The 26,629-nt window shown below is 39.9% G+C and overlaps 1 protein-coding gene and 1 long non-coding RNA gene across 7 annotated transcripts in view; both read left to right on the top strand.

Moving 5' to 3' along the window:
• LOC147825810 (uncharacterized) overlaps positions 1–12,094 on the top strand; it is a 364,844-nt gene extending 352,750 nt beyond the window's left edge. Inside the window, exon 4 of the long non-coding RNA XR_015440151.1 lies at positions 10,099–12,094. This is a non-coding gene — a long non-coding RNA (uncharacterized LOC147825810). The remainder of the gene's footprint in view (positions 1–10,098) is intronic.
• Positions 12,095–15,744: 3,650 nt separating this feature from the next.
• Plppr1 (phospholipid phosphatase related 1) overlaps positions 15,745–26,629 on the top strand; it is a 300,303-nt gene continuing 289,418 nt past the window's right edge. For 5 of the 6 annotated variants that reach the window (XM_021261201.2, XM_004848219.3, XM_087184235.1 and 2 more), the window contains exon 1: positions 15,748–16,150. The gene's annotated coding sequence lies outside the window, so the exon portion shown is untranslated. Of the gene's footprint in view, positions 16,151–26,629 lie in introns of all 6 variants that reach the window. The other variant, XM_087184236.1, reaches the window with a different exon arrangement.

The following is a 26,629-nucleotide window of genomic DNA, read 5'->3' as shown; positions in this document are numbered from 1 at the left end:
GTTAGCCTTCCAGAGCACCAGGTTTCAAATCTGGTTATTCAGAAAAGAGGAAGAGGACATATCAGATGTATGCTGATGTTTAAAAACTGCCTAAAATAGTTTTAATATGGACATAGGAATCCTTTAAACGCTGATCCCATCCTTTTGTTGCTCTTTTGTTTGCCATTATTATTCATAAAGAGATGCCAAAATTAATATATCTGCAAAGACATTTTCAATGGGGCAGTGGAAAGAAAACGTAATTCAAAATGCCTTAAGCAAAAAAATAAATTAACTGCTCAAATAACTGAAATGTCCAATGATGCTTTAAGACATAGTAGTAGGATCAGGAATTCAAAATTGTATTTAGGATTCTCTGATGGCATTGCCAGGCTTAGACCATTTTAACTGTCTAGTATTCTTTTTTTTTTTTTTGGATTAAATTCTTTTATTAGTACATTGTAGGTATACAACACAATTACATTTCCCATTGGGAATTGTACCTTTACATAATGCATCTTGGTTCTTATTTTTTCCCCATTTCTAGTCCTCCCTTCACACCCTCCACCCTTACCTATTTACAAAGACTTTATTTCTATTTTTTCCATTTCTCATCATTTTTCCTTTCCCTTCTTTCCTTTCCCCTGTGCCTCCCACTACCCCTACCCTTTTGGACCTTTTCTTCCTATTTTGCATTATCAATTATTCATTCTAATCATTGGTACATTTTAGGTATACAATATAATGACATTCATCATTGGAAATTTGCACCTTTACATAGTCTCTCTTGGTTCTTATTTTTCACCCTTGCCCAGCCCTCCCTTCAACCCCTCCAGTCCTCCCTATTTACAAAGATTTTGTTCCGATGTTTCCATTTTCTCATATTAATCCCATTTCCTTCTGTCCTTTCCCTTAGCCCTCCCACTTCCTTCCCCTTTGCCCCTTTACTTCCTATTTCACATTACCTATTATACATTTAGTCCTTATTTACACTTTCAGTTTCTCACACCAGAGAAACTATTTGGTATTTACACATGTGTGTCCTATATATTTCACTTAAGAGTACCACCTCAATGTGCATCCACTCAGCTATAAATGTCTCTAATTTCTCATTTTTTATGGTTGAGTAGTACTCCATTTTATAAAAATACCACGTTTTCTTTATCCAGTCTCCAGTTGACAGGCATTTGGGCTGTTTCCAAGTTTTAGCTATCCCAAACTGTGCTGCTATGAACACGGGTGCACATATATCACTGTGGTATGATTCTTTTAATTCTTTGGGGAAGATCCCCAGCAGTGGAATAGTGGGGTCAAATGGGACTTCCAGTCCTAGTTCTTTGAGATATCTCCATACTGATTTCCACAGTGGTTGCACCAGTCTACACTCCCACCAGCAGTGGAGCAGGGTTCCTCTTTCCCCACAGCCCCGCCAGCATTTCTTATTGGTTGATTTCATGATAGAAGCTATTCTTTCTGGAGTGAGGTGGAATCTCAGTGTTGTTTTCATTTGCATCTCTCGAATGACCAGTGATGTTGAACATTTTTTCATGTATGTATTTGCTATTTCTATTTCTTTGTCTGAGAAATGTCTGTTCATTTCAGATGCCCATTTTTCAATTGGGTCTTTAAATTTGGGAGGTCTGATCTTTTTAAGTTCTTTATAGATTTGTGATAGTAGACATTTGTCTGAGGAAGAGCAGGTGAAGATTTTTTCCCACATTGTGGGTTGTCTCTTCACACTGCTGGTGGTTTCTCTTGCTGTGCAGAAGCCTTTTAATAAGAAGAGATCCCATTTGTTGATTGTTTGTGCTAGTTCATGGGCAACTGAGGTTTTGTTCATAAAATCTTTTCCTACACCGATGTCTTCAAGGGTTCTACCTGACCACTGTTCCAACTGGCTCAGAGTTTCTATTTTAATATTGAGATTTTTAATCCATTTTGATTTCAGTTTAGTGCATGGTGAGAGATACAGGTCTAGTTTTAATCTTTGGCAAGTTGAAGCCCAATTTTTCCAGCACCATTTCTTAAAGAGGCTATCTTTCCTCCAGTGAGGGTGTTTGGCTCCTTTATCGAAGATGAGATGGCTGAGTGTGTGTGGCATTGTTTCTGCATCTTCTAATCTGTTCCACTGGTCCTCAAGTCTGTTTCTTTGCCAGTACCATGCTGTTTTTATCATGGTAGCTTTGTAGTATAGTTGCAGGTTGGGGATTGTGATACCCCCTGCCATGTCTCTGTTACCTAGAATTGCTTTTGCTATTCTGGGTCTCTTCTTGTTCCAAATGAATTTTTGGATTGTTTTCTCGAGGTCTATGAAGTATGCTGCTGGGATCTCAATTGGAATTGCATTAAATCTCTATAGCAGTTTTGGAAGTATGGCCATTTTCACTCTATTAATCCTTCCTACCCAGGAGCAGGGGATGTCTGCCCATTTTCTGATATCATCTTCAATCTCTCTTTTCAGAGTGCCATAGTTTTCAGAGAAGAGGTCTTTGATTTCTTTCGTTAGGATGATTCCTAGGTATTTCAGTTGTTTGGATGCTATTGTGAAAGGAATTATTTGCTCTATTTCTCTCTCAGTGAGTCTGTCATTGGTGTAGAGGAAAGCTATTGATTTTTGTGTGTTGACCTTGTAACCAGCTACTTGACTGAATTTGGTTATTAAGTCGAGAAGACTTTTGGTGGAGTTCTTGGGGTCTTCTATATAGAGTATCATGTCATCTGCAAATAATGACAATTTGACTTCTTCATTACCTATCTTTATTCCTTTTATTTCTTTCTCTTGTCTAATTGCCGTGGCTAATGTTTCCAGAGCTATATTGAACAAGAGTGGTGATAGTGGACATCCTTGTCTTGTTCCTGATTTTAGTGTGAAGGATTTCAGTTTTTGACCATTTAGTATGATATTGGCTGTTGGCTTTTCATAGATGGCTTCTATCAGTTTGAGGTAGAGACCATGTATTCAAATTTTTTGTAGGGTTTTTATCATAAATGCATGTTGGATTCTGTCAAATGCTTTTTCTGCATCTATGGAGATAATCATATGTTTTTTGTCCTTGGCTCTACTGATATAGTGTATTACATTGATTGATTTGCATATATTGAACCATCCCTGCATCCCTGGGATGAATCTCACTTGATCATGGTGTATGATCTTCTTGATGATCTTCTGCATTCTGTTTGCCAGTATCTTATTAAGGATTTTTGCATCTATGTTCATTAGTGAGATTGGCCTATAGTTCTCTTTTTCAGTTGGGTCTTTCTCTGCTTTGGGGATCAAGGTGATGCTTGCTTCCAGGAATGAATTTGGGAGTATTGCTTCCCTTTCAATTTTATTGAAGAGTTTAAACAGCAGTGGCAGCAGTTCCTTTCTAAATGTCTTGTAGAATTCAGCAGTGAAGCCATCAGAGCCTGAGCTTTTCTTAGTTGATAAATTTTTAATTATGTTTTCAATTTCATTGGTTGATATTGGGTTGTTCAGAATTTTTAGGTTTTCTTTGTTCAACTTTGGTAACTCATATGTTTCTAGGAATCTGTCCATTTCTTCTGTGTTGTCCATCTTATTGGCATATAGGTTCTGGAAGTAGGTATTGATGATCCTCTGGGTTTCTGCTGGGTCTGTTGTAATTTCACCCTTTTCATTCCTAATTGCATGGACTTGGGCCTTTTCTTTCCTTTTTCTGACAAAGTTGGCTAAAGGTTTGTCAATTTTGTTTATTCTTTTGAAGAACCAACTCTTGGCTTTATTGATTTTTTGTATCGTTCTCTTAGGCTCCATTGCATTGATTTCTCCTCTGATCTTTATAATTTCCTCCCTTGTATGAGCTCTGGGGTTCTCCTGCTCTTCTTTTTCTAGAAGCTTGAGATTCAGCATCAGGTTGTTTAATTGGGCTCGTTCTGTTTTCCTAATATGCATATTCACTACTATGAATTTCCTTGTAAGACTGCTTTCATTGTGTCCCATAGATTCCAATATGTTGTATTGTCATTGTCCTTTAATTGAAGGAACTGTCTGATTTCTTCTTTAATTTCCTCTGTGACCCATTGGTTATTCAGAAGTGTGTTGTTCAATTTCCATGTGTTTATGAAATTTTTTGAGTTTCTTTTGCTATGGATCTCCAATTTCATTGCACTATGGCCTGATAATATACAGGGGATAACTTCAATTCCTTTGCACTTACTTAAACATGTTCTATGTGTGAGTATGTGGTCTAGTTTTGAGAATGACCCATGTGCAGCTGAGAAGAATGTGTATTCTGATTTTGTGGGGTGGAAGACTCTGTAAACATCTGTTAAGTTCATTTGTTCAAGAGTTCGATTGAGTTCTCGTATTTCATTACTTATTTTTAATCTAGTTGATCTATCTATTTTTGACAGTGGGATGTTGAGGTCCCCCACTACAATTGTATTAGTGCATATATGACTTTTCATGTCTGTTAGTATTTGTTTTATATAGTTGGGTGCACTAGTGTTTGGTGCATAGATATTTATGATTGTCATCTCTTCCTCTTGGAGTTTTCCCTTTACAAGGATGTAGTGTCCTTCTTCATCTCTCTTAATCAGTGTTGGTTTGAAATCTACTTGATCTGCAAAGAGGATAGCTACTCCTGCTTTTTTACAGGTTCCTGTCACATGCAGAATTGTTTTCCACCCTTTAACTTTCAGTCTATGAGTTTCCTTTTGAATTAAGTGTGTTTCTTGTATGCAGCATATTGTTGGATTTTGCTTCTTGACCCATTCTACCATTGATTGGCAAATTGAAACCATTAACATTGATGGTTATAACTGAAACTATTGACTTGTCATTGCCATGACTTTTTCTTTTTGCTGGGTTCTCCCCCTTTACATTTAATTTCTTGTCATGCCAAATGGGTTCATTCTGCTTTGCTTCCTGGGGTTGTGATCCTCAATGTCTGTTCCTAGGATATTTTGTAAAATTCTTTGGAGTGGTGGTTTGGTATTCACGAAGTTCCTAAGGTGCTCTTTGTCATGAAAGTATCTTATTTCTCCATCAATTTTGAAAGATAGTTTTGCAGGGTACATCAATCTGGATTGGAGGCTGTTTTCTTTTAGGGCTTGGAATATGTCACTCCAAGCTCTTCTTGCCTTGATGGTTTGTGTTGTGAAGTCTGCTGTGATTCTGATGGGCTTTCCTTTGTATGTGATTTGTTTCTTTACTCTCACTGCTTGGAGAACTTTCTTCTTCTGTTGTGTTTCTGGAATCTTAACAATTATATGCCTATGTGTAGATTTTTTTTTGATCAAGGCTATTTGCAGTCCTATATGCCTCACTTATCTGTATGTCAAGCTCTTTTCCCCTGCCTGGGAAGTTTTCTGCCATTATTTCTGTGAAGAGATTTTTTATGTCATCTCCAGTCTCTCCTGTTTCTTCATTCAGCCCAATCAGTTTTATGTTATTCTTTTTTGCATCATCTAGCAGCTGCTGGATTGATTTCTCATGTTCCCTTATAATTTTGAAGCAATTTTTCTTTTCCTGGTCACTAAGTGCAATCTTATCTTCTATATGTGAAATTCTGTCCTCACATTGGCTCATTCTGTTGTGTAGACTTTCAATGGAGTTTTTCATGTCCTGGAAATCTATGTGTATCTGTTTTATGGATTACATTTGCTTCTTATGTTGGGATTCCATCATGTTCCTCAGCACCTCTCTAGATTTATTAATCATGTCTTGCACTAGGGGCACAATTTCTCCTGTTATCTGAGAAATTATTTCTGATTTCATTTTTTCCAGATCCCCTTTTGTTGCCAGTTCAGTGGGTCCAGGTGGTTGAGTATCAGAGTGTTCCATGTCATTTCCCTTTGGGGTTGCTGTAGGTGATCTGGAAGTCTGGTTTTGAGACTTATTTACATGTTTTCTCATTTCGACTAGGGTGGGGGGCTGTTAGCACCTGCACGGATTACCTCCTCTGATCTGGGTGAGGTGGGACAGGGGTGGGGAGCAGCGGTAGGGATGGTGACCCAAAAGCCCTTTCCTGTGGGCTGGGAGCAGCAGGAGCGATGGTGGCCAGGAAACCCCTTCCTCTGGACCAGGAGCAGTGGGATGGTGGCTCAGAAGCCCCTCCCTCTGGGCCGGGAGGGGTGAGAGGGATGGTGGCCTTGAAGCCCCTTCCTCTGGACCAGGAGCAGTGGGACGACAGCTCAGAAGCCCCTACCTCTGGGCTGGGAACAGTGGGACTCAGTACCTTGGTCTGGTGGTCTGTTGTCCTCTACGTCTTTTTAGTGTGGAATCAGGTGGCTGCCTGTCTGCAGAGGGGTGATTCGCCATCTTTCGCGCAACTCAGGACCTTGGTAGGGTGTGTACAGACCTGCCTGTCTGCAGTGGGCTGATTCAGTGTGTTCTGTGCGACTCAGGACCTCAGTAGGGCATGGGCAGACCTGCCTCCTGTCTAGTATTCTAATAAAAAGAGACCGTATTTTTTATGCAAGCCAAAGATGTGGATTTTAATCTGACTTTCCTGCTTTGGACCATTTGCCATCTCTGAGACACTACAATGGCTAGGGCAATGGGAAACTGGTTAATTAAGTTGGGGTTCTATAATAGTTGGAGAATGGTAATTTCGTGGAGGAGCTTGTAAAAGTTGTCATTACTTGTCAAATGGGGAAGACAACAAGTCAAAACAACAGATAACCAGCCTCAAATGAATCTTTGGTGTTCTGAGCTATGTAAACTAAAAGTAACTAGTTCTGATAAAAATGATCTGCTGATGATAATAATGTTGATGTAGATTATCACTGATATTTATGAAGAGGTTTATGTCATTTGGTATCTAATTTCTTGAGAATTGTCCTAGTCAGGATAGTGGCACTTTGCTAGGTTAATGTATCCTTTATCAGTTATGAGCAAAGTGGGGTTATCTAAGCACATGCTCTTAAAATGTTTCAGTCAGATAACCTCAAGTCATCACTCATATCTATATCAAAGTTTGATAGTTAAAACAAAAAATTCACATGACTTTTGGGGAGGAAACATGATGAATGGTGATGCTGATGATAGTTTCTGCTTACCTAAAGTAGTACCCATTACTTGCCATATAGTTTTTATGTTATGTTAAGTCATTGATTTGGAGATATTAATTACTCTCTATATTTTATACACCAGAAAAATGAAACTTAGAATGAATTGCCTATGGGTATGAAGTTAAAGCATTTCCTTTCAGATCTGGAATTAATTCATGGTCCACCTGATAACCTCTTTTTACTAAAGCATGAGTATCATTAATAGAAATGTTTGAGAGGGAAAGCTTGCTGCAAGGTAGCTATTGAGAGAGTAAATAAAATATCTTAAAAATTGTGGTAAAATATACATATCACAAATATGCATCTTTTAAAAATACAAGCATCAAAATCATCCATCTCTAGAACTTTTAGCTTCTTACCAAACTGAAACTGTGTACACATAAATAATATAATAACTTCCTATTTTCCCTGATTATAACTCATGGCAACCACCTTTCTACTTTCTGTCTCTATTACTTTGACTATACTAGATGCTTTGTGTAGGTGGAACCATACAGTATTTGGACTTTTGTGATCAGCTTATTTCACTCAGTCTTCAAAGTTTACCTATGTTATAGTATGTATCAGGATATTCTTCCTTTTCAAGACTGAATAATATTCTACTGGGTGCATATGGCAAATGTTGTTTATCCAGTCATCTGTTGATAGACAGTTAGATTACTTGCACCTTTTGGTTATTGTTAATTAACACTGCTAAGAATATAGGTGTACAAATATGTTTCCATGTCCTGACATTCAAACTTTAAAGGTATATATCCAGAAATGGACTTGGTGTATCATATGATAATTCTGTGTTCATTTTTAAAAGAGCTGCCATAGTGATTGCACCAATTTTTTTTTTCAAATTTTGGTTTTATGATCTTTCCCCAGGAAGCCTAGGGATTTGAAAAATACATTCATAATGCAGCCTCAGGTGTCTCAGATGTTGTGGTGGCAAACTTGTGTCCATCTGAGAAGATTACAGGGCACCCAGATTAAACATTGTCTCCGGATGTGGACTGCACCATTTTAAATTCCCACCAGCAGAACATAAAAGTCCCAGTTCCTCTATGTACTCATAAACTCTTGTTAGTTCCTATTTCTTTTTTTTTAATTTTTATTTTTACAGTAGCCATCCTAGTGGGTGTAAAGCAGTATTTCACTGTGGTTTTGATTTTCATTTCCCTAATGATTAGTAAGTTTGAACATCTTTTCCTGAGCTTATTAGTTATTTGTGTATCTTCATTGGAGAAATTTTTGCTTAACTCCTTTGCCCATTTGTTAGTTGTTTTTGAGTTATAAGAGTTCTTTGTACATTCTGGATATTAATGCCTTACATATAGGATTTGCAATACTATGTATTCTGGATATTAACACCTTATCATATATGGTGGATTTTTAAATTTATAAATAAGGTGAATTTTTAAATTTAAAAAATTTATTAAAGTACAAGACATATTGCCATTAATGCCCCTCAAAATACTCCCTCTTGCTTTGAACATACTTATCCCATTGTTCTTGACACTTTCTGAAACAGTTCTGGAAGTCCTTTTTCGTGAGTGTTTTTAGTTGTGCTGTCATGGTATCCTGAACTGACTCAAAATGCTTACTTGTCATGACCATTTTAATTTCAGAGAAGATCCAGAAGTAGCATGGTGCCAGAGCTGGTGAATAAGGTGGATGAGAATACACCATAATGTTTTTATGAGCCTTTCCATCGGACGGCACTTGTCAGTAGCATCCACTGCATTTTTTTTCATACCTCATAAAGTTATGAAAGAGAACTAGAACTGCTTCAGAAAATGGCAAGAATGATGGGATAAAGTATGTTCAAAGTGAGAGGAAGTTCTTTGTGGGAGATTAATTGTGGTGTCTTTTACTGTAATTAATTTTTAATTTAAACATTTACCATATATTTTGATCACCTAATGATTTGCAGATATTTTCTTACTTTCTATGTGTTGTAGTTTTACTCTTTCAATAATGTCTTATGATGTTTAAAAAGTTTTAGATAAGATGTGAATAAATTTATCTATTTTTTCTTTTGTTACTTGTGTGTTTGGTGTCATATCCAAGGAAAATCATTGCCAAATCCAGTGTTATGAAGCTTTCCTACTGTGTTTTCTTTCAAAAGCTTTATAGTTTTCATTCTTATGTTTAGATTTTTTGGTCCACTTGAAATTAATTTGTGTATGTAGTATAAAGTTGGAGTCTAACTTCATTATTTTGTACGTGGGCAAGCAGTTCTTCTAGCACTGTTTGTTGAAAAGATTGTCTTTTCTCCTTTAAGCAGTCTTGGCACATTTGTCAAAAATCATTTGACCATATATGAGGGTTTATTTCTGGGCTCGCTATTCTATTTTTGTGGTCTATATGTCTTTATGCCAGCACCACACTGTTTTGATTAGCTTTGTAGTATTTTGAAATCACTGAGAGTGAAACCTCCAATTTTATTCTTCTTTTTCAAAATTGTTTTGGTTGTTTGAAGTCCACTGTGGTGCCACATAAATTTTAGGATGCATTTTTCTATTTCTTAAAAAAGTGTTGTGATTTTAATAGGGATTGCATTGAATCTGCAGATCACTTTGGAGGATGAAAATTTTTAGATAGGCTGAATTTCATAACTTGGGCTGAATGTTGTAAAAATGCTCAGCCAGCAGTTCAATTATATGAGTTCATCTCAGTAGAGGTGTTAATCCTATAATGGGACTATGCATGAATGTATTCTTTTTTATTGGGCTCGAGTTTATTTGTCTTTAGTAAAGCAGTTTTCTAAGGTGCTAGTTGTAATTAGGATATATTTACCTGCTTTAATAGGCAGGACTATCACGTTCACATTATTTTTTTCATTTTCTTTTAAGATATTTCTCTCATTAAATTTCTAGGGCTGCATAAGTTGGTTTTAGGCTAAAAATAGTATAGTTATCATTGCTGACATTATTTCGTATGAAAAACATAGTCCATTGCTTTACAAACAGAAAAAATTAATTTTCTAAAAGTATATATTTAAGACAGTGTGATAACCATGCTTGCTGTCAAGGAGCACCTAGAATGACAATGGATTAAGATTTCTTGCATCAACAACATGTTTTTTTTTCCCTATAGGCAGGATAGAAAGCAAGATTCAAGTTCCTTCTACTGAATGCATTGCTGATGACAGAGGGGAAGAAAAGATTAAAAGAAAAGAAAAGATTAAATTCAGAGTTGGAAAACTGTAGCTCATGGGCCAAATCCAGCTCACCACCTGTTTTATAAATATATATATACATTGGAACATAGCCATTCTCCGTCTTTTAGTCATTGTCTGTGGCTGTAGAGTTGAGTCATTGTGACAGAGACCATACGGTCTACAAAGCCTAAAATACTTATTATCTATTTTATTACAGAAGTTTGTTGATCTCGGGACTATATTGTTAAAAAGTGATAAGTGAGTAATTTAGCTTAGTTGTCTCATTTTAAAGATGGTAAAAATGAAGACACTGCTGTCATATATCAGCCATTGAGAGTGAAGGGTTCCTGGTTGATAGCGTGGAACAGAATGAAAATAACAGATAGACTTTAGTAGATCTCCCTTTATTGTGTTGGGGCAGGGTCTACAGACAAGAAACACTAACAATGGAATGTCTGCAGCATGTAAAGTCAAGGGAAGGCAAGGCATGATTCTCACAATTCCTAGTGAGATTTCTAAGAAGAGTGAACAGGATGGCACCAGGAAGTAAGAGCAGTAGGAGAAGCAATGATAGGTGTCTAGGTACCACCACTCCAAGTGCAGACATGCAGTTCTAGGTCTGTACTTGTTCTTGGGTCCTGGGCAATATAATGTTTCAACCCAAAATCTAAATCATGGTACATGGGGAGATCCACATATCAAGGGACATGAAGTAGCAACAAGCATTAGGTTCAGTTGTTCTGTGTGATCAATAGAACATGACAGAATTGATGATGTGTTACTTTTGAGATTAGGTTATAAAGCACTGAAGCGTCTTTAGAAGTCTCCCCACCCTATTCTCAATAAACTCTTACTGGAGATGTGAATGGATGAAAGAGAAAAGACAACATGATGCTAATCACTCGGTCCTTTCATTGTTCTTTCCCTGGCCCAGCATGGTTTCTTGCCCTGATCAGCATGGTGATCAGAGCTGAGACCTTTCAGCTTCCTTTCCTCCATTCCACCTGCTCCTCATCACCCAAGTTCCCTTCCATGAAAATGGACTGAAATTCTTACTGTTACCTTTCATTCAAGACAGTTATAGTTGAAATGCTGGGGGGTAGGATCTTGAGGGTGATTCTTTACACTTTTTGAATTATTTCTTTTGAAGACAAAAAGTTCTAACCACTATAATATAACCCTATTTCATCCTACTTGGGAAAGTTTAGTAAATTGGAACATTATTCTGGTGGATTAGTTGGCCAGCATGAAATTGTCATTTGAATAATAATACACTTTGATCCAAAACTCATTCGCTTTTTGAACCATAAAAATTAGAATGGGCTTGACTGATATGTTTCCAAGGAAATAAAAACTGCCTGCAGAAACCTCCTTTGCCTTTCTCATATCAACTCCTATTTTTAGGTAATCACATACAAAAGCTTAAAAAATAATGTCTATGACCACTATCTACAAAGAGTGCCAATATCAGCATGTCACCAACATAAACTAATTTGGGAATGTATCTATTCATTCACCCTTTAAATATTTAGTAAACTTATACCACTTTCCTACTTTCACAGGCCACCAGGAATATCAAAAAAGCAATAAATCTGTTTTCAAATGGTTCACAGCTAACCCAGGTGAGGGCAAGTCCAACATTAAAGAAAAAGACTTGGTATGCTAGGAATTACAATAGAGTATATCAAGAAGTTATAGGGATATTTTGTAATAGTTATTAATTTTCAGTGAAAATTTTGACTTTTACATGAAGAAGTCACTATTTAGCCCTTATAGTCATGGCTTGGAATTTTTACTAAACCAGAAAAGACTGCTATAAACATGAAATTTCTAAAAGAAGAAAAACTTATCTAATTGTCTTATTGGGTAATATGGGAAGTGACCAAAATTATAGGTAGAATATAATTCAAATGGAAGTGAGATACTTCATATTCAGAGCAGAAATTAGGTACATATTGCATCCCTACAGAGTTGTTGTATGTTTCACCAATATATAGCCTTCTGAAATTATTTTCATATAATTTTCCAAGAATCAAGAATCATCTCTATAGTAGCCATAACTCTGGAGAGTTTAATGTTGAATTTTTTAATCTATTACTTGTTTCTATTAGTTCTAGAATTTATTTTATATCAATATTATGCTTTGAACAACTAGATCTACTTAAAATTTAATAGCTAGTTTTCTTTAAGATATATATATATATATATATATATATACACACACACACACACACACACACACATATATATCTATATACACACACATATATATTCATACCTAGCCAGGCCACCATGGTGGGTGTATCAGTCAGGGTTTAGTAGAGAAACAGGTATAACATGAGGTATACAATTATAGAAGACTTTACAAGATTGGCTTACAATGGCCATCCAGAGAGTCGGATGTGGAAGAGTGCAAAGGATCTGCATACTGGAGACCTAAGGATTCAGTTGAAGGTCTGGAGCTCACTGCAGAGTCCATATCAGGAGGTCAATGGATCTGCAATGAAAGGCTGGAGAGTCTATACCAGGAGGCTCAAGAGTCTGCTCTGGAAGCCTGCAGATGATGTCCAAGGTGAAGGCAAAGACTGGAGTTCTTCCACAGAAACAGAAGCAGATCTGCCCTCCTTCATTTCCCCTCTGTACCATCCAGGTGACAAGCCACTCTAGGGTGAGTCTTCCACACACTAGGGTGTGGAATTGCTGAGCCAATTTAGCTGAGCTTCTCTTACTCAAGTTGACACAATCGATCAACCATCACATTAGGTTATCTCCCTAACATGAGAGGTGAGGCCATTACACATATATGTTTGTTTTATGAATGGAGGTGCAAAGTTTAGGCATTGTCCTTTATGTAGGTAGAGAGGTTGAGTCCTAAGCTGAAATCTTTAAGAACCAAACATGTGCATATTAATTGGTCTTGGGCATTCTGTTATCTAGGAAGAGCAACACATGTAAAAGCTAAAATTAGAAGGAAGGCACCAAACAAACCTCACAAAGGTTGGCACACAGATGTAGGTGGGGTGTTTTAGCAAGAGATTCTGCAAGGCAGAAAGATGTAATCCCACTGAGATATAAGTGGCAAAAGGTGCTCCAGGGATATTATGGAAAGACAATGCTGTTTCACCCTAATGTCAAGATTTGTGTTTGGAAGGATGAGAGTTGGAGTTAGTAACCATTCACATCGCCACACATTTTTTTAGCACACTTTTTATTACTAGTATTTAAGTACATAAGTGTGATGAGTGAAGAGGTGGTTGGAAGAGGCCAGAAGGAAAACTGTAAGGCATGTGGCTTTCATCCATTCTATTTGTTTAATCATAGGAAAAATATCTTCAGCTTTTTAAAAAATGAAAATATTAATAACCAAAATAATAATAGCCACAAGTTGCAGAGAGCTTGCTATGCACTAGGCACTATGTTAAGTGTTTTATGTACATCATCTTGTTTAACATCCCTTGTGCTCCCCTGACTTTCAGTCTCCCCAAACAGTAAAATTCTATTCCAGAACTGCTTATTTACTGTCTTGTAGCAGAAGCACCATAAAGGGATTTTACTTTATTTACAGTTCTGAATTTATAAGGTCTCCTTTACCCTGAACTTCCTTGGAGCTACTTTATGCTTTGAGATAGTGAGCAGGGTGTTCCTGAGCCCCAAAGGAAGTGGTATCCCTTTCTTCCTCACCCAATGCCAGGCAAAACAGAATATGTTTCTTGGATTTACTGTAAGAGAAAGTACATTTGTTTTATTTTCTATTGGTAGAACTGAAAAGTGGAGACTCACCCCAGCTCACCTCTGTGTTCTGGGTCTCTCATACTTGGATTCACCTCTAATCTAGTGTTTACATGATGTCAGGTCAGGAAGTATGGCTTTCCTGTCTCAAGGAAGAAAACTGGCCCTGCCAATGTTGACACCTTGAGATTCCACTGAATGCTGTTCACTGTTGTGAGCGTAGTAAGACAGAGCTCTCTTAGATGCCTTTCACTAAGCTCAATACCAAAGAGAAGGCCTGATAAAAACAGGCAAAGAAGTAGCAGCCCCGCATTTTGTGAATGGTTCACCATGATAGATGCGTTGCTGTTTTTCAGAAGAATCTGATCCCCCAGCCTACCCAGTAGATGGAGCCTCGGACTTCTGTCCTTTAAGCAAAAAGATTTTGCAGTTCTACTCCTTTCAATGAGCCACCAGGAGAAGGCACCTGCCACTACACGGAGCTCTTTCTCTTTTTAAAGAACTTTCCCATCCTTCTTGCCTCCCTCTAAGACTTTTCTCCTAAACTTTGTTTTTGTCGGTGGTATTTAGACATGCTGCTTTCTCTCCTCCGGGTGCACTCTAGGATTTGATGTAATTGTCCTGCTGTTCGAGTGTCACTCAGCATTATTACTGGGAAGATGAATGGGACATGGGTCAGAGTTCAGCAAGAAGGCATCTGCTCACTTACACTGCCTAGTGGAAGCACTCAGAGGCGATCTTTAATGAACACTTGCAAAAGATTTGCACAGAGCAGGGTGTGCTCTATCGTTCTGCAGCCAGGATGACCAAAAACTGGTCCTTTTCTGGAGGAACAAAAATTGAATAAACAACAGGTAGGAATAATTCTGCAGGAAGTTCCTTGCTCTGAGTGTCGTTTCTTCTACAGGGGAGAAAATGATTAGACAAGGAGTGTGATTAAAGAGGGAGGGGAAAAAGGAAGATTTTGAATGGGTTCTAACCATTTGCCGGTTCTGCTCATAGGACAATCTCACCAAAGAAGAGTTTCCATTCCACTCACAAAGACTCTCACCCAGTGTCTCCCCTGGCCTCAGGTTACTGTGCCATCTCGGGTTCAGGTTCTCTTACTGGACAGTTTTCGAGTTGACAGTTCTTCTACTTAACCAAGTAGCCAGAGTCCCACTTATGAAGACCTAGACTTGTTCTGGCATTTGGCACAAATGGGACAATGGCGCCATTGTTCTTTTTTGCCCTCCTGAATAGAGCCAATGTCTCCTCTGTTTAATTCGGTCACCAAGGGGAGTTAAATATGGGGTCTTTGGAGACTCACCTTCCTTTACACCCCCTTCGTTCCTCAGAGAAGGATCATTGTGTGTTCCTCTCTCCCCTCGACCATCAAACCTGTTTGGAGGATCCCAGTGGACACTGCCCTTTTATGCTCTCCATAGAGTGAAACTTGGGAGGGGGAGAAAGAAACACAAATCATTTTAGTTCAGGGTGTCACCTGAAGCCTGTGGTTCCTTCTGGACCTCAGGGCAGATACATCACAGCTGCCCGGGAGATCCTCAGCCCAAACACTAAAAATATCCAGGGCGAGGAGAGCCCGGCGATACCTAAGGCGTGCAGCAGAAGTGGTCTCCCAGGATGAGTGGCGATCCCGTCACCGTTTTGCAGAGCCGCCGGAGTCCCGGAGTCCCCGCGCAAAGCGCACATTTGCTATTGGGTTTCCCTCCTGCCGTCCGGGGACTCAGCAGAGCCCTGGCTGGTCCAGTGGACGCAATCTTGCTCGCCTCTCAGCTTAGCACGCTCTCCTCTTCGTGCCCTGGGCTCCCAAGCGAGCGCTCAGTGTCCCGCTCTGAGCATGCGCGGCCCGGCGCCCTCCCCGCCTCTCCAGCCCCCCTTCTGCCCCTCCCCGCCAGCCTTTTGCTCCTTTCCTTTCATTAAACAAACAGGAGATCCTGAAACCTGGACCCTGTGCAGGCGGCAGTGCCAGGGGGAGGCAGAGGAGGAGGCAGAGAGCAGGATGGGCGCCAAGGGGGATCTGTGATCCGGGCACCCCCTCCCGGCGCGCGCGCACACACACTCTCACACACCCGCACACTCGCACAAACACACACTTGCATACGACCGCGCACGCACTCGCCGGCTTGCTCTCCCACGTAGGTGGAATGCAGCAGCGCCCGGAAAGCGGGTCTCCAGCCGCTGCCTGAATGCACCTCGCAGCCGGGAGCCAGACGGCCCAGTAGGGCGGCCCCGGAGGACGCTCAGCAGCCGCCGGAGGTGAGTGTGGCGCCCGCAGCCCGGGCAGCTGCGGGAAGTCGCTGCTCCTGGGCAGGTTCCAGACCCGAGGCAGCACTGCAGGTGGCTCATGGGTTTCAAGGTGCAAACGAAGGCAGCGCCGGGGCTATGCGGGAGGACAGGGTGATCCCGGGCAGTGTCTTCTCCTGCGAGGTGTCAAACTGACCCAGCAGTAAGCAACTGCCTCCCTGCTCGTAAACTTTCCTCTCCTGTCATTTGGGAAACGTGGAGACAAAGGGGGCGTGGAGGCTCTCTGCGTCCAGTTCCACCCTCCTGAAGGCATTCCCGGCTGCGTCGTGAGCTGGCCCGCGTGGGTGGGTGGGTGTGCGGGCCGGGTCGCCCTGCAGGTATCTGATGCCAAACCCTCCCACCCCGCAGGAGCTGGGATTTCCCTCCTTCGGCTGTAGGCTTTGAGATTGATTTTTGCCTCTGGCGTGGGCACCTGCCATCCTTTCACCCGCCCCTGAGCCCCAGGCGCATAGTAGTGGTGTGTGTGGGTGTGTGTGTGTGTGTGTGTGTGTGTGTGTGTGTGTGAGCGCACGCTAGGGGGACTGTCACCTGCTGGAGGGGCATCCCTAGGCTTTCTTATACAGCACCAGTGCCAGAGGCGCCGGGGTGAGGTTCAGGTCAGTGTGGGGATGAATGATGAGTTACTGAAAGGCTCCCCATAATCACCTCCTAGAAACACTGGACGCTGGGATCTCTCCTCCCTGGGGAAGGCTCAGTCTTCACCCATCCCTCGGCAGCAGCGCTGGGAGTTGGATGGGGCTGCGGTGGCGGCAGCGGTGACAGTGGCAGCTGGGGCTTTATTTTTGCCTTGGGGTTTTATGACACACACGTGTGGAATATGTGGAGGATTCTTGGTTATTATTTTTCTTAGTGGGGATATCGGTTTGTTGTTTTTCCCTTTCAACCTGTTTCTTGGAGATGTTTTGCCGCCTGGTATGTATCTGGTGGACAGGCAGGTTTCTGAATATCTCTTTGGTCCAAGAAAAAAGGTCCTGGGAAAAGGATTCCTTAAGATGCCAAACCCATTGGGACAGGATCTCAGGGTGTGGAGTGCGTGTCCGCATCTGGAGAAAGCCTAAAATCAAATGGCCCTTTGAAACAGCTAAGCCTCAGGCAGGATGTGAGGAGTCCAGGACCAGGACAAAGGGGAATAAGAAAAGAGGGACAGAAGAGGTGTGACCACGGGCCAATTAAAGCAGAAAGGTCCAGTGTGAGGAGCTTAACTGGGCAGTTTTTACTGTACTTCTGTAGTTGGCAGCTTCTATTTATGGAGTGGGAGGCTGGTTTGGCGATATTTAGAATATCACATCTGGGGCATAACTTGATTATTCCTGGGTTTTCCTTTAGCATAATCATGAATAAGTTTTTTAGGTCTAAAAGTGCCTTGTGTGAAAGTTTCTTCATCTCGACATATTTGTGCCTAGAAAGAAGGATAGGCAGACACATACATTTTTGTCTCTGTACCATAGTTTGGGATTTGTAAGGGAAGCCATGCAGATGGAAACTGGCAGGAGGAAAGCCTGGGAGCTCAGACTCCAAACTCCTGACTGCTGGTCATTAGAGGGGTTCTCCTCACTTTGAAAGGACAGATGGAGGCCATCTCCCTGCTGCTGCATGGGATAGGGACCTGTTTTTGTTCTTAACATTTTGTGACTTCGAAGTGGGAGAAGGCACAATGTACATGAGATCCATTTTAAAAAGTTCACACATGAAAGAGACCTTGACTCCTGTTAGAATAGCCAAAGGGAGAGAGGAGACAGCGAGACACACACACACACACACACACACACACACACACACACACACACACACAGAGAGAGAGAGAGAGAGAGAGAGAGAGAGAGAGAAGAGAGAAGTGAAGGAAAGAAAAGGAGAATTGAGGAGAAAGGGATATATATTACTAAAAGATTGGTTTTATGATTTTTAGAAGGATTTAGTAAGACAGAAATCTGAAAATACTGGGTTTTTTTTTTTCTTTTTCAAATAACTAGTGAAGACCTTTCCAGAAATATTTTCAAGTTGAAACTGGCATAGAGAGGGTTTAAAAATAATTGTCAGCATATGTCTTTTTTATTTCTTAGTGAATATTCTCATCATTTTCCTTGCAAATCTTGGCAAGAAAGTATTAATCATTTTTTGCTTTTACTAGAGTTTTCAAAAATGCTTTTTACTAGAGTTTTTTATTTGCTCTGTTATGATGTATTTCCTCCTCTTTCATCTGTAAAATCACTTTATTTTGATCATATTCAGACTTTATTTACAAGTACTTATTGACTGTATATCCTGTATTCAGCATTGGACACCATATAAAGTCTTATAACATAGTTCTGACTCTCAAAGAATTTACAGTCTAGTTGTAAGTACAAGATTAAGACACATGAAATAATCAGAGTAAAATACTTCTGCATTGTAACTATGAACTCTTAATATATGTGCTATGCAGTCCATCTTTTCCTAGATTTTCTCAACATTTAGGAAACATGTTTCAGTACTTATTATGTGCTTGAGCTTGGAAGAGAAAAGAGTAAGGAAGTAAAAAATGGTTTCTGCCTTCAAGAAGAGAGAAACAGTTACGTGTTAACTAATTATAATTACAAAAGAAAAAGATTATAATTGCCTAGTAAAGCAAATGCCAACAGTACAGATATGTAAGTTAAGTTTTGTTCCATTTGGTATTTGAACAAGTGATCTTTGAGGTAATTGAAAAAAATAGTCTTTACATGTAGGGAAGGATAGAAGGGACAGTCTGGGCAGAGGAAATGTGTGAGGGTGCTCGATAAATTGGGGTAACTGTAAATCATCCCATGTGGCTAGAGCCATAGAGACATGAACAGCACCTGGGCAATACTAATTAACAACTAAGGCTGTGGAGCGAGTATTTGGATAGAGACATGGTCAGGATGGCATGGAGGCACAAAGGGAAGGCCTCCAATGAAAGGATGGTGAGAAGATCAAGAAAGTTTGTTGGGAAAGTTGATTCTGTGTCTAGAATTAGGACAAGAAGAGAAAGACTTTCAGTCAGAAACAACTGTAAGGACTATCATTCTATGTGGCAACAGCCAAATATGTGGGGTCTTGGCTTTCTAGAGTGGTGCAACATCAAGCCAGAGAAGTAAGCAGGGACAAGCAGTGACTGGAACTGTCCTGAGCAAAAGAGCTTCGTGTCATGCAAAAGCCTAGGATCATTTGAAGGTTGGAAAAACTTAAGATAGAACAGAGGTTGCATTCGAAAATGATGATTGACCACAGCATAGAAGAGGAGTTGGAGGTGGTGAGATAGGGGGCAGGGAGCCTGTTGTAGAAATACAGATGTGAAATGATTGGGGGGGTGGAGCAGGCGTGGAGAGGAGGAGATATGTCTGGGAAGCAAGTGAGAGAAGGAAAGCCTGCTGATATCCCAAGGGTCTCTTTCTATGTGTTCCCTTTTCATCTTTCACTTCTACAATTTATCATCTTCCACTTCTACTTTACTACGTGGTGAAGGCAAGGCATTCACAGCTGAGTCTTCAGCATTCAGCATAGGCCTGGTACAGAGTAGGGGCTCAGTAAATATTTGTTGAATGAGTGATTAAATAAATGAACGAGAAATCCAGTCACAAAGTGATAATTCCGCATTAGAATAATGGCAGCTAAATCATCACACTTGCATTTCTCCAAGCTGATCAACTTTGGGAGGTCAGCAAAAAAAATATTCCAGGGAAATCACAGGTTAACAAGGACACATTTTGCTCAGCCACTTCCACAAAGAGGTAAACCTGTAATCTGAACTGTTATTAGGGAATAGCACTGCTATATTTTTATTTTTAAAATATGACTGTGCCTTGGAGGCAATGGTAACTACACAATTAATTAAAGATACATAGTAGGTTGGCAGTAAATGTGAATCCCTTCTCTTACTCCTTGTCAGAATTTCCAGATTTCATGTACTTTGTAAGAACTATTAAAATAGTCCGGGACCAGGGACTTTGTAAACTATAAATTCTCATTGAAAAACTCATGGCATCTTGGAATCCCAGGATGTGGGCCAGAGCACTCATGTTCTAGACCTCAGCCACATACCCCTAAGCCTTAGGCTCCTTACTGAACCCAGCCAAAGCATGCTGAGTTCCAATCTGAAAACACAAGTATGGGATACCATACTTGAGAAGAGTATAGTCAGGATTTGTTCGCAGATTGTCTACAGGAGGTGAAGGAGAAGCAGCACCAAAGACAGCACTTTGTTTGTTGGGGAGGGAGGATTGCTCTGAAAGGTGAAAGGCTCAGTGCTATTATACAGGAGGTGATTTTGCAGTGACACTGGAACATCTTGGAAAATATTGGGACAGATGGTCCCAGAATACAATGGCTTCACAGGAGATACCATCTATTGTTCACATGAAAGAGATGTTAGAAAAATCAAAAAACCAGAGAGCTGCAGACTAAATCTCAGCATTTAGCAACATTTAGGATTAAAAGGAGACAAACAAGCTCCAGTAAAGAACATAGGATGGGAATTCTCAGACAAGATGGTTACCGTAGGAAAGCAGGTTTGGTATAGCAGCATATTCCAGATCTCAGTGGGGAATGGAGGTAAGAAAATCCAGACAATGCACAGTCATCAGTTGTTTACAAAGTCTGCCAGGGGGAGAGTTATGGGGCCATTAAGAAAAGGTGTAGTGAGCTTCAAGGAAGTTCTTATCGAAGAGGAACAGATGGGTAGGAGCCTAAGGAGAACATAAGGTGTGGGGAATGAGAGCAGGGGAAAAGAAACAGGAGGATAGGAGGAGTCCTTGTCTCAAGAGTATAGAGAGAAGAATTGGGGACAGATAGCAGGGTCCTCTTCTCTTCACTGTTAAGTGATTGAGGTGTTTCCTGCAGCCCAGAGAATTCAGATCCTTGCATGTCTTGGAAATCTAAGGATCCCCTTAGGGGTCTAGTGGTGTCACTTGGGCATGCAGGCTGATGAGCCTTGGTACTATAGTGCAGTGCTAGGAGCACAGAATCTAGCATTAGACACGCTGTTACCTGAATTAATTTGAGATTCTGAATTAATTGAAATCTTAATTCCAACTCTGCCATGTAATCAACTGTAACTTTGGAGCACTCAGTTAACATCTCTGTGCTTTCCTTTACCTCTACTGAAGATGAAGACAATACATAGTAGAACCCATCACAGAAGATGTCAAGAATAGAAGAGTTAATCATTTGTACACTTTGGCACAGAGTAAGTGCTCAATAAATGGTAGATATTATGTGTGACAACAGGTTAAACACGTAAATCTTTGGTTTTGTGCTTGGGTCTCTAGAGATGCCGTGCTTTGATGTCTATTAATTTTTTTTTGGTTGGTTGTACATAGCAGGCTCTGATCCTATCTTCTTAAATACAAGAATTAAATCAGCAGACACAAATATGGCAGGGGTAGACACACAAACTCAATTGTCATAATCCTACGAGGAGTGGACTCCTGGCCAATTGTCTGCCAGTAAATTTGCCTAGTTGTCTACTTCTCACACCTGTCTGGGGAAGATGCAAGTTTGCTTGTCTTAGGCTGGTCTTTGCATTCTTCAGACTCATGGGAATCATGCAACAGGGACTTAACTATATAGCAAATTATTTTCATGGAAGTGACTAAATGTATTAATTATACTACTTCTTTGGTAGTGAGGGATATAAACTGTAAATATTTCAGGTGTGAGGTTTGCAACATTTCTCAGCAAATTAAATGCTTCTCTGGAAAAGTTTGTAGTGTATTCTAAGAATTTCAGTGGATGTGGAAACTCCATTACTTAGGTAGTTGGCTGCACTTTCCATTATACTTTGCCAAAAGTGTGTGTTTTGGGGAAGGTGTCCTATCCATATTATTTATGTTTTAACCACTAAGCTACATCTTGTAGTTACCCCCAAGATATTTTTTTTTCATATCTTCAAGCTTTTGGTCTTGGTGTTCCTTCTTTCTAGAATTCTATTCTTGCTGCCCCATCCCTAACTCCTTTAGATTTTTAGGTCAAAGTCACTTAGTACGGAAGGTTCTCCTAAACTCTTAACTTTCCTTTGACTTTCCTTTCTATGTTGTTTCAATTGTTCCCAACTTTATTTACAATGCCTAATGTAATGCTTGTCACATGTTAGGTGCTCAGTAAACAATTTGGATTGAAAGATTAAATGTGTAACTTTTGAGTCATTGATGATGCCTGAAATAATGCAGATTCATAGTATAAAAAATCCAGAGTTTTCAAGTTCATAGATTCAGAGGGAGTTCTCTAATCAGATTTCCAACTGAAATGAGGTAAGGACCTAGTAATCAAAGAAGTAGTGTCAGAACTAGGGTTGAAACCCTTATTTCTGAATTCTGACCAAAGTTCTACCCAGTATTGGAATCAGGGTGAGGTAAAGGAAGCAGGGTTGTGTTAGCTACTTTTCTCATTGCTGAGACAAAATACCCAACACTTAAAGTTAAAGGAAGAAAGGTTCATTTAGCTCGTAACTTGTAGAGGTTTCAGTCCATAATTGGCTGGTTCCAAGGCAGGGTAGATGGCAGACAGGCATCTCAGAGGAGAAGTAGTTCATGGCGGGCAGAATGTATCAAAACTAGCAAGGGACGACCACAGTTCTTTCTATCCTTTATATCTTATCCAGGTTACTTAGAGCTGGTAGCACTCACGCCTTTAATCCTAGTGCCCTTGAGCCTAGCATTGCATCATGTATCAATCCCAGCATCACACACTCTAAATCCAGCCACCTCTGAAAAAGCTCCAGGTATAGACTGCGTGAGGCTTTGGGGAAAAATCTAGATACAAGCCACAACAAAGATTGGGCAAGCACAGTGCTGGTACTTGTCATTATTTAAAATTTTAGTATTTTGTTCATCATTGAAGCTTGGTATTATGAGTTTTAAAACATTGCATTGAAGTATTATCTTTACTATTGAATTTTTGCTTGATTGTGGCTCATTCACCTGACCTTAGTTCCAGCTCTACTCTTCCCATAAAGTGGTAGGAAGGATAATTCCTAGCCTTCCAACTCTGCCATAAGCTTGTCCCAACACTGTGTATCCTCAATGAAAATATCCTCATTGAAAATATTGAGGAAAATATCATTCAACATGGTAGTAAGGCTACTACTTAAATGTTTCATGAGATGGTTGATTTACTAAGCAGTATACATTTCATTCTATGGTAAGAGCAAGACCAAAAAGATAAAAATGAAAGGCAAACAAAAGCTTTATCTATCTGTCATCTATATGCTTATCTCTCTGTCTTAGGGCTAGAGGGAAATGTAGAGAAGGTCTAGACTAGTTCTTTAATTTATGAATTTATATATGTGGTTGCTTATTTACTATAGCTTTGAGTTTTTTGAAGACTTAAGATAGAAAAGAGGAGACACTATTCCACTCATCAACTTGGCTGGTCTTGGCTTACAGCACTGTTACCCTGTATTGATTTTAGGTCAGAGGCAGAATAGCAAAGTGTGGCCATTTCTAGTGAGAGTGGAGGAGGAGAGAGGGAGGGGATGGGGAGAGGGTAAGAGAGAGGGAAAAGGAGAGGGAGGAGGAGGAGGAGGAAGAGGAGAAGGAGAGGAGGAGAGGGAAGAGGGGATGGAGAAAGCAGAGGGGAGGAGGGGAAGGAGGGAGAGGAGGGGGAGGAAGAGGAGAAGGAGGAGGGGGAGAAGAGGGGGAGAGGAGAGACAAGGGGGAAGAGAGGAGGAAGGAAGGGAAAAAAGAGCATGAATGGAATAGAAAGGAGAAAAGGGGGTTAAGGAAGGAAACTTTGATTGAGTAGCTACTAGATATCATACAAGGTACTACCATGGATTATCAAAAGGACTTTATATGTATTATGTCATTAATTTCTGTAACACACTAAAAACAGTTATTGATGTTCCCATTTGACATCTGAGCAAATCAAGACACAGAAAGTTGAGCAAGCTTAGCCCAGCTTTCTGAGCTAGAGTAGGACTCCAAGCTAGGTCTGAGTCCAAAGCCTGCGTTCATCCCACTTCATCCTTCTAATTCTCAGGGCTTGGAATTTCAAATCATCACATAACTTTCTCATTCTCTATGCAGCCTTAAGTGACAGGCTTCCATGGCTTGTTGGTGTTGACCAGATGTGAAGTCAGCAGTCAGCTCCGCATCCTGCTGTTATTTCATCCTTATGTGGTACATTTATCTTTTCCCATTCATCAATAACAACTTGCAGAAGGGGTACATACACATAGGAAATAAATACCCTTGTTTGTGTGACTATCATAAATTTGCACATGACATGAAAGCACGTAGTTTATATTGCTTCCATTATCTTATGCTTTTTCTTTGGGTATTATGGCATGAAGTGTTCTAGAAGTGCTCACAGACACAGACCGATGAGAAAGTGATCATGTTGACTGGAGCAAATCTGTCACAAGGAGGGGTAATGTATTTGCATGGCTGGCTGTCAAGAGTTTCTGGAATGTCCTTTTTATTGAGGTTTCTGATGAGAAGCATGGAGCAGTGGTCCCTCATCAACATTTAAGTTCAATGAAATACATAATCAAGTGGAATCAGATACAATTAACAAGAACAGTGTCTGGTTGTGAGTGCTGCTGTTCAACTCAGCAGTGCTACAAGCCAAGCATGCTTTATCATTGTTCCCATCTTCCAGCCTTTGCTAGCTATCGTTTCCAAACCCACACACTCAAATGCTCTAATAATCGCCCCACAACCTTCTCTCCTGGGGGCCGCAGGAATGGAAAAAAGAAAAAAAATGTAGATCTTTTCATTCACATTTGCATTAACAGGAAAAAACATAATCTCTCTGTATTTTTTTTCTGCAGTGAATATGCAATAAAGTATTCTCTGTGGCCTTGAGAAAGTCTTTTGGTTTTCTTTTTTTTTTTTTTTTTTAACATGGATTGAAATACAACATGGGACACAGTTTCTGGCCAACTAGTTTGCAACAATACGTTTATTGTGTTCTAGCAATTTAAAAATTAATTAACTGATTATATAGATACTAGAATGATATACAGTATGCACATATCATGAAGCGTCTTGTGTAGAAAGTAATTATCCCTCAAATTTCTGCTGAATCTCTTTCTCAGAAAACCACTGTCAGTTGTTTGGCCCTTCAACTTTTTTGGCCCATTAGTATTTGCATATTTTTAAAAAAATGAATTCATACTTTATATATTTTTACTACTTACCTTTTTTATAATTTTAACCAGAAGCAATTTATTTTGATTAGTAAATATTTTTAAAATGTTATTATTGGGGGGATTTAGCTCAGTGGTTCCTCTGCCTGCCTAGCAAGCGCAAGGACCCAAGTTCGATCACCAGTACCAAAACAAAAATGTTATTATTGCATGTGAAGGATGAATGCTATGTGCCATCTTAAAATAGAAAATGATTAATGAACAACTTCCTGAGCATATTTTAGAAGTCACTTATTATATCATGTGTTTTTGAAGAGTTACATTCTAGCAAGAGATAAAATAATGAAAATACCAACTTTGAAGTTAATGCATGGCAACAACTGTGAATCCCTCATGATTCACAAAATTGCTATAAAGGATACTTCATTCCAATTGTCTCATTACCCCAGATGAGAAAGTTGAGGTCCACTGAGGTTAATTGACTGCCCAGCGTTCCACCAGCGGTGATTGGAGAGGCTGAGAAGACAGGCTCTTTTCCTACCTGTTAAGCAAGTGCTGATCCTGTTCCACCTGACTACTCCAAATAAGGAAGAGGGGACTAAGGAACTTACTTCATGAATACTAATTTGAACAATGAATCCCAACCAAATTGAAATTCATGCTTTATTTAAATGTTCACCCACAAGCTGCTGCAGAAATTGGCTTATCTGTATTAGACATATTTCTATTGCTGGGAGAAAATACCTGACATACACAATTTAATGGAGAAAAGGTTTATCTTGTCTCATGGTTTCAGAGGTTCAGTCCGTGGTTGACTGGCCCCAAGGCAAAAACATCATGGTGGCAAGGCATGGGAGAGGAAAGCTGCTCATCAAATGGGAGCCAGGAAACAAAGTGAGAGGGAAAGACCCTGAACTGAAATACAGTCCTCAAAAGGCATGATCCCAATGACCTACTTCCTTCAACTAGGTCCCACTTTCTAATATCCCATTTAGTTATGAACTTGTCAGTGTATGAGTTCATAAAGCTAGTGCCCTCATGATCCATTTGCCTTCTAAAACCTTACCTCTGAACACATGAGATGTTTGTAGAACATTTTAGATTTAAACCATAATACTATCTCCCCACCTGAACCTGCCCATCTAATGCTTCTCCATGCTCTATATTTTCTTCTGGGCCTCACATTCTTGCATTAGAGTAACACTTTGAAGCAAGGCGACAATCATAATGTGAAATGAGATGTTATCCATGTTACCTAGGGAAGGTGCTCTTCTATAAATATGTAATTTATTTTTCAGTTTAGCTTTGTGCCATCTTGAATCTTAAAGAATGAATTTCAAAACAAA

The sequence above is a fragment of the Heterocephalus glaber genome, unplaced genomic scaffold, assembly GCF_053883595.1.
Source record: "Heterocephalus glaber isolate CG9 unplaced genomic scaffold, H.glaber_assembly_v1.0 deba00001481, whole genome shotgun sequence".
NCBI lineage: Eukaryota > Metazoa > Chordata > Mammalia > Rodentia > Bathyergidae > Heterocephalus > Heterocephalus glaber.
Note: the sequence above shows the minus strand (reverse complement) of the source record. Positions and strands in the feature narration are given on the sequence as shown.